Consider the following 13,279-nt stretch of genomic DNA (forward strand, 5'->3'; position numbering starts at 1 on the left):
AAAAAAAGAGAGAAGAATACGGAGGAAGATAAGCGAATTAACTGTTCTCACAAAACGAATACCAAAGTAACTCCCATCATCGAATGGATTGTTCTCTATCTCGATATTTTTATCTCTATTACATTTTTTGGATAAATTCAAATAAATTGAAATAGCTGATTGATTTCGTCATCATCGACTCAACATCTTTATTAATTTATTTGGTGGAAAACTCATTACAACTTCATGTTGAAACTCCTGCAATCTGAATTAATGTTATTTTCCGAAATGAGATCAATAGATATATTATCCACGTCTTTATTAATTTAGCTATATTCATATGTGTTTGTCTCCTTTTTCGGCGTATACGTGTTAAATATTATTAGTCTAATAGTATCCTTACATTATGGTAATTTTAAGCTAAGTTATCGCTGGACAACAAATCTCTATATAATCATATCTAAATGTCTTTTCTCCGCGTTATTTTTCAGTTATTTATTTGCTTGCAATGATCGTATAAATTTTAGCGACACAAGTAGTTGGTAAAAGCTATTGATCTTCTTTGGTTTTTTCTACCTTTTTGTCATATTTACATTTACATATATACATCATACACAATTACACATAATACATTCATGCAATAATATTTTTGTCTTTCAATTTATGGTAATTTTAAGCTAAGTTATTGCTGGACAACAAATCTCTATATAATCATATCTAAATGTCTTTTCTCCGTGTTATTTTTCAGTTATTTATTTGCTTGCAATGATTGTATAAATTTTAGCGACACAAGTAGTTGGTAAAAGCTATTGATCTTCTTTGGTTTTTTTCTACCATTTTGTCATATTTGCATTTACATATATACATCATACACAATTACACATAATACATTCATGCAATAATATTTTTGTCTTTTAATTTCAAACAATCACTCAAAGAAAGACAAATATTTGTTTATTACTAATTTACTACTATTTTGACTAAGTTAACTTTTGCAATGACTTTAACATCGATCAATCTATATATATATATACTCATCAGTTTCTCATTCTTTCCATACTTCTGAGCAATTGGTTTCGTATCTTGGTTTTCTGCGTGTGTAATTGACCCATGTTTTTATCCTCTTCCGCCTTTCGTTGAACCCGAATTGTTTGTGACTTATACCTATTTTTTGTCATGTATTTTTTTTCCAAGTTTGTCTTATGTTTGTCTATATTTGTATACATGATAACCTTGATTGAGTATATGCTTTGGCCAATGTTTACGGAAGTTATGTTTTTAATATTAAACTCTTAAGTTTGATGATATAATATGTGTTCTCTTTGATCTCGAATCCATTTTGTGCGTTGTTATTCTCATCACATCTATTTGTTGTTTCGTTTTCTTGCCTTAATTTCTTCTATGTTGTCACCGTGTGGCTCGAATTTTCATTAGGATTTCTATTGTCTCTTTCTTTTTTTTTCGTGTAAATTATTTTTCTGTTAACAATTGAATATTGGCACTTTGAATTTAATCACCCTTTCCTTTGTTGATTTTTTAATGTGTTATCTTTCTATTTATTCGTTGTTCTTCCTCAGTTAATGAGTTTGCGCTATATATTTATATTCTTCTTGATTGATGTCTGTTGGTGCTTGAAATATGTAGAAAAATACTGTGTTAGGTTTTAGTTTTGGGTTATCTTCTATGTGTGCTCATATTTGGTGATTTCTAGATAGCTAAATATAATTTTCAGATTCCTAATAAAAATATTTTCTTTAAATTCATTATTTTTGTTTCTAAATTCTATTTTTGGATATTTTTTCTCTGGATTAGTTTCTATTATATATATTATTAATCCATTCATTTCTTTATCTTTGTTGTGTGTTAGTTCGCAACGATTCATATGATGTTCTAATCGACATGATGGAGGTTGGGTCTTAAAGCGTACGAAAGTTGCTCGATCCTTTACTCTAATTGTACTCGATCTCGATTGTTTCATTCATCGATTGTGACCTTCTATAATTTCAAATGAATCCATTTCCTTGGTCGATTTATTTCTTAGCGACTCCACCTCTTTAATAATCTAATAGTTTGTAATCTCTGTCTCATATGTACACTTATAGACAAAATTCAATTTTTTTATTTAACTATCAATTATATTTAATTGTAAAGAAATTTTTTTGCTAACATTAGTTTTTTTTTTCTTTCAAATTATTCGTAACATTTAATTGCAACTTGTGGGGTTAGACATGTTCTTATAGATTATATGTCCCTCCATCCTCTAATATAGATCATCTGGTCCAGTCATTTGGTATCCATGAGCACATGATAGGTTGGTGTTTAAGTTATTGGCAGGTTTATTTCATAGTAGTGTTATAATTTGTATACCAGATTTTAAATATTTCATAATTATTCACTCTCATGTATAAAGAATTAAATATTTATTTAGGGGTAAGTACGATTTTGGTCCCTTAAGTATGGGGTCAGAATCGAATTCGTCCCTCTTCTTATTTTGCCATTAAAATCGTCCTTAATGTTGCATTTGTATTTCACTTGGCCCCTAAAATTTTTTTCGGACATAAATGCCCTTTGCATCTTTAGGGTAGTTACTAGACTGGTTAAATAAAAATAAAGGGGCTAGGCATATGATAACCCCCAAAAAGAAGAGAAGGGGTAGTTGGTTGAATCCGGAACTGCTGCCGACACCACCGTCGTCCACGTCGAGGAGGGAGAACGCCATGGCTGCCGAAAGCTCGATGTCGTCTCGGAGCAAATCTTCCTCCCATGGTGCGTTGCTGCTCTGTTCCCATGGTGAGAGGCCGGTGCTGCGTACCTCGGGGACGAAGGAGAACTACGGGCGCAGGTTTTGGGGCTGTGTTTATTACGGGGTTTGTTTTTCTTTCTTTTCTTCTGAGTTGAGTTTTGTGGGTTGAGGAGTGGAGATTGAAGACGGTGATTTTGTGTAGGTGCATGAAGGCTGCAACTTCTTTCGTTGGGCAGACTCGGAGACAGAGGTTGAAAACCCTGAAATTGCAAGGATGAAGAAGAAGGTTGCCTCCCTGAAATCAAGGATGAGAGCGGCAGAGTGGAAGTTAATGGTCGTTGGTCTGTTAGGGTTTGTGGGGTGGGCTGGGTTCCTGTTTCTGTTGCTACAGAATTTTGCTATGTCTAGGCCTAAGTGTGTAATTCCATTGAACCTGGTATGAAAAGGGTGTTTGGATATGATGCTGTTGTTGTTGTTGGTAAATTGTTTCAGGGTTGGTTTTGTTGACTGTGTTTTAGTGAGAAGTGTTTTGGTGGTAAGTTATTAGGTGACAGTGATGTACCTGCCTTGAATGTGTTATGTTGAATTGGTTCTTAACATGTATAAATGACAATTATGTGAATTTGATTTCTGCTTGGTAAATAGCTGTTTTCCATTACTGACTAATTTCCTAACAATATAACAAACTTGAATCAAAGACAACCTCATGTGAATATGATAAATGTCATAATAACATAGATGATAAAAAGTGTTTGAGGCACATAGGTAATCCCAAAAGGGTTGGCTGGTCCAATCCAGCAACCAAGTACAACACATAGATGCTCATAGCACCATTTGACAGAAATATAACATATGAAGAAGTAGCTAACAAGTCACACTGCACTTTCCCAGCAAAGTTCACAGAAACATAACACAAAAAAAGACAACATGCACAAAATACCCAACAGAAGACACAAAAGACAACATAACCCAAAAGAAAGCAGATCTCATTTTCCTTTTCCTAAAGCATTCCCCATTTCCTTGGAGGCAACTTTGCCATTAACTTCAGTTTCTTTGGAGAGATGTGAGGTGCTCCAGAGAGCCTGGCAGAGAAGCGACCAACAGGTTGGCTTGAAGATGTGGTAAGGGTAGGCTGAGATGAAGGAATAGTTGTGGTGGCTGGCTGTGATGAGGATGAAGGAGGTGCTGAGCTTGTTGGGCTGGCAACCTTGTTGGGCTGAGGAGCAGGTTGGGTTGAGGAGTTGGGCTTGGTAGCTCCCTTGGGCCTGCCTCTAGGCCTTTTGGGCTGAGCTGCATTGTTGGCTTGAGGAGCAGAGGGTGGCTGAGTTGCTGAAACAGCTTTCCTTTTGGGCTGGGCAGAGGCATTCTTCCTTCCTCCCTTGCCTGGTAGATGGCTTGTCTTGGTGCTTCCCTTTTGCTGCTTTCCTTTGTTCTTTGACTGCTGGGCCACACAAACAAATACAATTGAATAATGGGATAGCAACAATAGCTGAGACTACAATTAATAGAAGAAAGACAAATTAAAAACCATACCAACTCCTCAATAGGTTTAGGGCATCTGCTTCTTTTGTGCCCAACAGATCCACACAGAGAGCACCTTTGTATCTCTCCCTTCCTTGATAGCTTAGTGCGGCTGCTCTGCTCTTCATCTCCAGGAGCTGCTCTCCTCTTTTTCACTGGCCTGTGACTAGGCCTTCGATAGGGGGGAGGCATAACATCAGGGTGTGCAGTCCTCTCCCAAAGATCTACTCCATTCAATGGATGTATGATTGAGTCATAGCACCTCATGTAAGCTTCTTTGTTATAACACTCAGCCACAAAAGGTTCTATGTCTAGTCCTTTGAACTTGATGCAACTGATAGCATGTACACAGGGTAGGCCACTCATCTGCCAAATTCTACATGAACATTCATGGGATCCTAAGTCCACCGCAAACTTATCTAATCCGTTCACCACTTCATACTTCGAAGCTGCAGACCAGTATGGTCTCCAATCCCCAGCTGACCTAGATCTCTTCTCCAACCTGAGTCTAATCCTAGGTAAGATTGTCCCTAGATAATTATGTGCAAGTTCTCTATTTTCTGCCCACCTAGTCATTAGTTTTACCCTTATTTCCTCTAACATGGTGACTATAGGCTTCTCTCTAGCATCAACAATAGCAGAATTAAAGCTCTCGGACATGTTATTAACTAATGTATCTACCTTAGAGTTATAAGTGAACCTAGATCTAGACCAATACCTAGGAGGGATAGCAATTAGGTACCTATAGGCCTCCTGATTCACAGCTTTCACCTCGGCCATGTGACTCTCCCAATCCCTCCAGTGAGTTGCTTTAGCACACTTCCACATCAGTTTCTTCAACTGTAATCCTGGAAACCTCTTTCTGAAGTTGCTGTACAGGTGTCTCACACAGAACCGATTATCCACACCAGGTATAACCTCCTCATATGCTGGCAACAGACCCTGCACGCATGAAATCAAGGTAATTGGTACTAGGGAGAATTGAATAGATTTGATTCACTCTATAAAGTTAGTGTACTATGCTTACTTTTTGTTGGTCAGACATGAATGTCGATCTCCCCATCTTATCCATCCCCACATCAGATGCAAGATGACTTAGAAACCAACTCCATGAGTCCTTCGTCTCGGCTTCCACAACTGCATATGCAATCGGCAGCATTTGGTCATTGGGATCCCACCCAACTGCAGTTAGCAGCTGTCCTCCCTGGGGTGTCTTCAAGAAGCAGCCATCTAGGCCAATGAAATCCCTGCAGTGCTGGAAGCTCTGCTTGCATGCTTCCAAGCACACATAGATCCTCTGAAAGATGCAGTAACTGGTCCTTGATGATGCTGGTGCTTCACTGTCAAGATCTGGGGACCTCTGCACTTGTATGCGAACGGAGGATCCTGGGTTGGCCCTCATCAGCTCCTGTCCATAATCATAAATTCGTTTATACTGCTCTCGGAAGGTTCCCTGAATTTGATCAAGTGCAATCTGCTTGGTTTTAGTGGCCAGTGACTTAGTAACAGTCAAGTTCCATTTCTTCTGTGCCTTCGAAACCAACTCCTTTATTTTCACCTTCGGATTTGACTCAACCTTCTTCTTAAACGCCTTGCCGAGCCATTTCGAATGTAAGATCCCCACCCTGTGTGCTTGTGTGCATGTGTGTGTCAAGTTCATGCTGCGTAGCTGCCAAGTTTCCTCACCCCTGACCTTTGCAGCATACACCCAGAAAGGACAATCACCCGAACAAACAGCCCTAACCCTCTGCAAGTCACACTTCCTAAACCTGATTGACCTTGCCGTATGCACAGCATAAGCAGTTACCGTATCCTTGAACTCCTCCCGAGATGCATACAAAGTGCCAACTTCCCATTTGTATTGAGTCATATCTTTCGGAAGCTTGTGAACTGGGAATGTGAAGCCCTCATGCTCTGAATCAGACCCAACCCGGTGATCGAAATCTAAGTCATCACTGTCTCCTCCCTCAACATTCTCAAACTGCTCACTTGCACAAGCATTCTTATTCACAGCCCTAGGTTTCTTACTCATCACATTCACATCTTGAAAGCCACTTACCTCAGGATTAACATCATCATCACTATCAGTAAAGTGCACATCATCTTCACTATCGTCCTCTTCCCCAGATGGATTGTACTCCGAATCGAGACTGTCACTGTCACTAGATTTATCATACCCAACTTCATTGTCGTCCTCTGCCCCAGAGTCAGCAGCAAATGGTTCAGATTCCTTTCCCCCCTCATCTACTCCCCCATACGGAACCAGCTCCTGCCCCTCACTAATGTCACCCATCCCATCTTTATCCCCAACATCAATATAGCCAACATCAGGAAACATCTCTTCGTCCTGAACCTTATGGACAAGATATAACTCTACATGGTCTCTCAACTCTGCTATTCGACACATCTCAATGGAATCCGCATCAGTTTTAAATAATTTCAGATTTTTCTCCATGTCTTCAACAACTGGATCCTTGAACCATAATGATGGGATATTCTCCTTGACGTAACCAAGTTGCTTTAGCTCAGCATACGCTTCAAATACAGACCACCGATCACCATCAATCTCTTCTATCACCGTTGTTTCTCCTCCCACATACTCTAATGGACCGTTCTTATACGTAAACCATCCTCCATGGTAAACCTTCACTTTAAAATAACCCATGGTCTTCTACCACACCCTGAAACAGAGTACAACAACACATACACATTAATATAGAATATGAAACAGACGGAACTCTCAAACCAACGATAAACACACCCCCAAACCCTAAGTAATCTAACCCGAGAATACCTACTGCAGAGACAGCTACCAAACTGAAAAGAAGGAACAACAACATACCTATTCAAACCCTATCGGAACTCCTCACGTCCCTTTCTTCCAGTTCCTCGATCTCTCCTCCTCTCTTCAGTTACAGTCCATCAACATCTACGCTCCTCTCCGATTCTGGGTTAGGGCACAATGTATTGGATTTCCTTTACGAAGTCTTGTGAATAAGAAACCAAGCGTTGTGACTAACAAACGTCAAGGGTTTCTCATCCAAGGAAATAAACCAAGCGTTTCCCGCGAAATGAAAAAGGGTAGAATTGTCATTTAAAAAAAATTTTAATTACAAAGGACGAATTTAAATACAAATGCAACATTAAGGACGATTTTAATGGCAAAATAAGAAGAGGGACGAATTCGATTCTGACCCCATACTTAAGGGACCAAAATCGTACTTACCCCTATTTATTTATAACCCTCTAAAATCAGTTAACCAAAGACTTTTAAATCACATAATAATAATTTTTTTTACATTAATTGTCGCTTTGAATGTATTAATATTATTTATATATTTTTTTATATAACAAGTGTGATCAGATTTTTGTTATAACATCTTATTTTGCAAATGTCAATCCATAAACAAATATATTGGAACCGTTATCGACAAAAACACAAAAAAAACAACCGTTATCGACAAATACTTTTTCAGTCTTTGTTTTTTACATTAAAATGGCAAAGTAACTTTTCTGACCAAAAGCGTACTAAAGTTGTTCCGATCCTTATTGTAACTGTCCTCCCGATATTTTTATCTATCGATTGCTGTCTTTGATAATTTTGAATGATTTATCAGTTAAGCAAATACTTTAAAATTACACAGCATGTTTTAACATTTTTTTATGTTTTTATATAATTTTTCTTTTCAAGTACAAGTAAATATTTATTCAAATTATACATAATGAAAACAATAGGAATCAAATTGCTAAATAACATGAGTATAGGATAAAAAAAAAGATGAGGAAGATTAGTGAAACTCAAAATGATAAAAATATTAAATTTCCATAACTCAAAGAATAATAAATAGAAATCACTGATCCTTATCCAGCTCATTTAATAGAATAAATTTTACATATTTACAAATTATTTGTTTAATTAATTCAAAACAAATTAAATATATACTATTTTTTCGTGTATTTTCAATAAAAGCTATTTTACTTTGTAAATTTAACATGTATCTTTAAGAGATAATATAAATAAATTCTAAATAAAAAAATAGTTATATGAAAACATTAAGCTTTTAGTGTTAGGTAGAATAATTTTTCTGGAATTATAATCTGAACATGTCTTCTTTACGCAAAACTTAGATAAACCATTAATAACGTTGCCAGCATTATTAATAACAATAGCAATATTCATACATTTGATAACTTACGATAGAGAAAAAAACAAATTAGTCAGAATAATAATAATAATAATAATAATAATAATAATAATAATAATAATAATAATAATAATAATAATAATAATAATAATAAGGAAAATAGCATATTTTCAAGTCATAACCGATGTTTAAATTTCTGGCAGGTAAATTTTATAGTTGTGCTATAATTTGTATGCCTGATTTAAAACATTTAATAATTATCCATTCTCGTGCTTAATAATTCTAAAAAATAATAATAAGGTTAATAGCAAAATTTTTAATTATAAACATTAGGGATAAACATTTATTGGATATAAAAATAATAAATCTAATAGTATTTTATGTTATGATATTATTTTACAATTGTTATTATTTTACGGTGAGGGAGTGAGGGAGTGGGGTGTGGGGTTTGTTTTAATTTTTTTATTATTTTTATTATTTAATAAGGATAATTTGGTAAAAAAATAAAATTGAGGTAGAAAATGACGATTTTATAACATTTTGTAACGTTGAGGATGATTTTAATAATGAAAAAAGGTCGGGGACGATTTTGATTTTGACATCAAACCTTAGGGACGAAAAAAGTACTTATCCCATATTATAACAAGGGCATTACATCAAATAATAACAATTGTAATATTTTATTAGTAGTTATTTCAAAATTATTAATAAAAATGTGTTTGAGGAATATGTTGGGGCACGCTTGTTCATGAAGCCGTATGAGAGAGAGAAACGATGCGACAATTCATATTCGATGCAACAATTTACAAAACGGCGCAAAGGGATTAGAAATATAGCATAAAGAAATGCCTCTACTTGCTCCGTTCTGTATTCAATTAAGTATATCCCTACCCCCTTTCAACCATTTCTCTTTCAGAAAGGGTAATGGAGCGTTTGACAGATATCGTGTACTTTCCTCACAATATATGGGTAGCCATTAGCATGAAAGTCACGTCAAAATCTCTTAAGGACCTATGCAATCTCAGAATGACATGCAAGGCTTTGCGCGAGGTAGATAAGGATGTTGTTTTTGCATGTGCTTCTATACCAGAACCACACGAATTTGGGTTTACTTGGTATATGGACCCAGGCGTAATGATATTCTTTCACTGGTGCTGAGAGAATGGTCGTTATACAGAGCTTCTCTTTCGGAACAAAATATGGGAACTTTTCATTCGACTACACGATGATGTTGGATTTCAACTGCTGCGCACTAATGCAATCAAAGGCTATGACGCAAGCAAGTACACATTGTCAATGATGCTTTTGCTTCGTAATGATGACAATGAGTCAAAAAACAACGGGATCAAAATTTACCGTGCCCTTAAAGCGTCTGGTTCACTCACCATATGCAAATGGAAGTTATGTCACGTTATCGCCTGTTCATGGCCATCCCAACCCGTGGCCACATGGGTCGTCTCTATAACTATCATCTCTATGGAAGAGGGTGGGACTGTAATGATGGTGACGAAGGTGCTAGTGATGTAACCAGTATCTACTGTCGTCGGACCATGAGTTGTACTATTTGTGAACCTGCTTTGAGTTAGGTTCACCTATAAATTCATTCAGTTTAATTAACTTTTGTATACTTAATGTATATTTTAAATTGTATATGATCAGACAAGTTTTATACTGATGGAATTTTTCTTATCCTTTTTAAATGTAAGGGCATGATTGTTATATTGTTTATTATCAAAATTAAATTTATGGTTTAAAATATATTTTTATTGATTCAGATATTTATCCAGTTATATAATATAAATATGAAAAAATGTATCTATTAGACATATGCTAGTTATCACAATATTTTACGCTCTTTTTTACGTGTAATATTTGCATAATAAATTAATACTGTGTTCTCTAGTTATTGCAATACTTTGAATAAATTAATACTGTGTATCTATTAGGGCATGATTGGTGTTGTCTATTCGCCTCATTGAATTGAATATAGCACATTCATTATATAATTATTTTATACCTTCCACTTCAGTGACGTTCTCTTTTTCAATTTCATTGTTTACTTTTTTTTTCTTTATACTGTTGAATTGGTTTATTGGCTTAAACTTTTTTTCTTTCTTCAACTTTTAACAAATCGGATATCTATTTATATTAATATTTATTTTTTGTTGTATCGAACTTCATCTTCGATTAATATTGTCATTATGTTATATCTATTGCGGTTTTTTTATCGATTTAACTTTTTTTTAAATTTGCTTGCTGAAAATACAACTTATTTCTCTGACTCTTCATTTTTATGGAGTTTCTTTTGTTTTCTATTTACAAGTTGTATTCAGTTGAATGAAACCCTTTGTTTTTTTTTTTGTGTTTTTGACGATAACAATTCCAATATATTTGTTTATGGATTGACATTTGTAAGATAAGAGGTTACAACCAAAATCTAACCACAATTGTTATATAAAAAACATATAAAATAATATTAATTATTATGTGATTAAAATAATTTAAAATAATATTTTAATTTAAAATAATATTAATTCAAAGCAACAGTTACTTTAAAATAAAATAATTATTATGTGATTAAAATTCTTTGCTTAATTGACTATAGAGGGTTATATATAAATATTTAATTCTTTATACACGAGAATGGATAATTATGAAATATTTAAAATCTGGCATACAAATTATAACACTACTATGAAATAAACATGCTAGTAATTTAAACAATGACCTATCATGTGCTAATGGGTACCAAATGATTGGACCAGATGATCTATATTAGAGGATTTACGGACACATGATCTATAAGAACATGTCTAACCCCACAAGTTGCAATTAAACGTTACCAGTAATTTGAAAAAAAAAAAACCAATGTTAAAAAAAAAACATTATTTATAATTAAATATAATTGATGATTTAATAAAAAAAATTGGATTTTGTCTATAAGTGTGGGACAGAGATTACGAGTGATTAGATTATTAAAGAAGTGGAGTCGCTAAGAAATAAATTGACCAAGGAAATGGATTCCTTAAAAATTATAGAAAACCACAATCGAAGGCTAAAAAAAATCGAGATCGACTACAATTAGAGTCAAAGATTGAAGCAACTTTCGTACGCTTTTAGACCCAACCTCCATCATGTCGGTTAGAGCATCATTTGAATCGATGCGAACTAACACAAAACAAAAATAAAGAAACGAATGGATTAATAATTAATAATATAAACTAATCCAGAGAAAAAAATCCAAAAATATAATTAGGAATCAGAAACAATAAATTTAAAGAAAATATTTTTATTGGGGATCTGAAAGTTATATTTAGCTATCTAAAAATCACCAAATATGAGCACACACAGGAGATAACCCCACTACCACAAATATGGGTTTTAGTAACGACAAAATTTGTAACGCCTTAAAACCTTTTTTTGGATGGTTTTAGACAACAGTTTTTTAAAGTGTTGCTGTTGAAGTTCAATTTTTTACTACTTTATAGCAACAAAATAAAATCGTTCTCTTTGACTATTTTAAAGAACGCTTTTATAACTGTTACAATGATTTGTTTTTAAGCAACATTTTTTATTGTTGTTTTAATATTTGTATAAAGAATATGCATAAAAACCGTTGCCAAAATTGCAACACTTTAAAACCATTCTATTAGATGGTCTTAGAGAACGATTTTTACAATGTTGCTGTTGAAATTCAATTTTTCACTGTGTTATAGCAACAAAATAAAACCGTTCTCTTTGACTATTTTAAAAAACGGTTTTATAATCATTACATCAATTTTTTATTAAAAAAACAAATTTTTAATGTTCTTTAAATAATTTAACAAATATTATTTATGAAAAAAAATTTAAAACAAATATTAGTTTTTTTTCATTTAATTCCCTCTATAAGTTAACATATAATATTGTTTTGACACTTAAAAGAAAAATCCAAAAAAATAATCAGAGCCCAACAGACTTCCTGCTCGGTCCTCTCACCATTCGTCATCTTCCCTTCCTCTACTAGCGAGCCCTAACCCACCACCTTAACCCATCATTCATCATCGTACGTTAGCCATCATCACAGAACTTCACGCAGCCTTCACCGGATCATCGAGCCCCAACCCACCGTCGAAGGAAGCAATTCGTGGTGCGCCATCACTGTGTCTCTGTCTCTCTCTTCACCGTGCATACGTGGATCATCTCTGCTGCTCTTATCGCCGCGTACGTGGGTCATGTCTGCCCGTCTCATTGCTGTGTACGTTGGTCGTGTTTGCCCCTGTCCTCTTCCCGGCGTGCGTGGTCATTGTTGGTTCTCTCTTGGCCGTCGTTGCTAAAGCCGCTCCTCGCAGTGCGTGGTCTGCCCCTATCATTGCTGCTTCTGAATTGCGCCCTGTCTCGCAGTCCTCTGCCTCCTCAGCTCATTATGGCTCAACCTCAGTTTAGGTAACTCAAGTCTCTTCTTATTAATAACTAACCTTGTAACTCTTTGGATCTGGAATAAATGTCTCAGTCCCAACTTTATGTCTTGGATGACCACCATAACCCAAATGTAAGCAAGGGATTAAGAATTTTGATTTTGTAAGTTCTAAGTTTTAGGGTCCTCTATGAGCTTTCATGAGCTTTCACTTTCAAATCAAGATCAGAGGGAAAGTAGTAGTCGTATTCCTATATGTGTTATTTTTATATTTATATATAAAAATATAATATTGATAGCATGATTTTAAATTAGAATCTATCTATGTTCTCTTTTATAGCATGATTTTATAACAATGTTCTCTTTTGTTAATAGAATCTATTTATGTCAATGTTTTTAATTAGAAAATAACTCACTCCTCCAATCTATATATATAAGTTAAAAATGTGAATGCATTTGATATATTCTATATCATAATTGGGTCCAAAATTTTGC

This window comes from Arachis hypogaea, chromosome 12 (assembly GCF_003086295.3).
Source record: "Arachis hypogaea cultivar Tifrunner chromosome 12, arahy.Tifrunner.gnm2.J5K5, whole genome shotgun sequence".
NCBI classification, from domain to species: domain Eukaryota; kingdom Viridiplantae; phylum Streptophyta; class Magnoliopsida; order Fabales; family Fabaceae; genus Arachis; species Arachis hypogaea.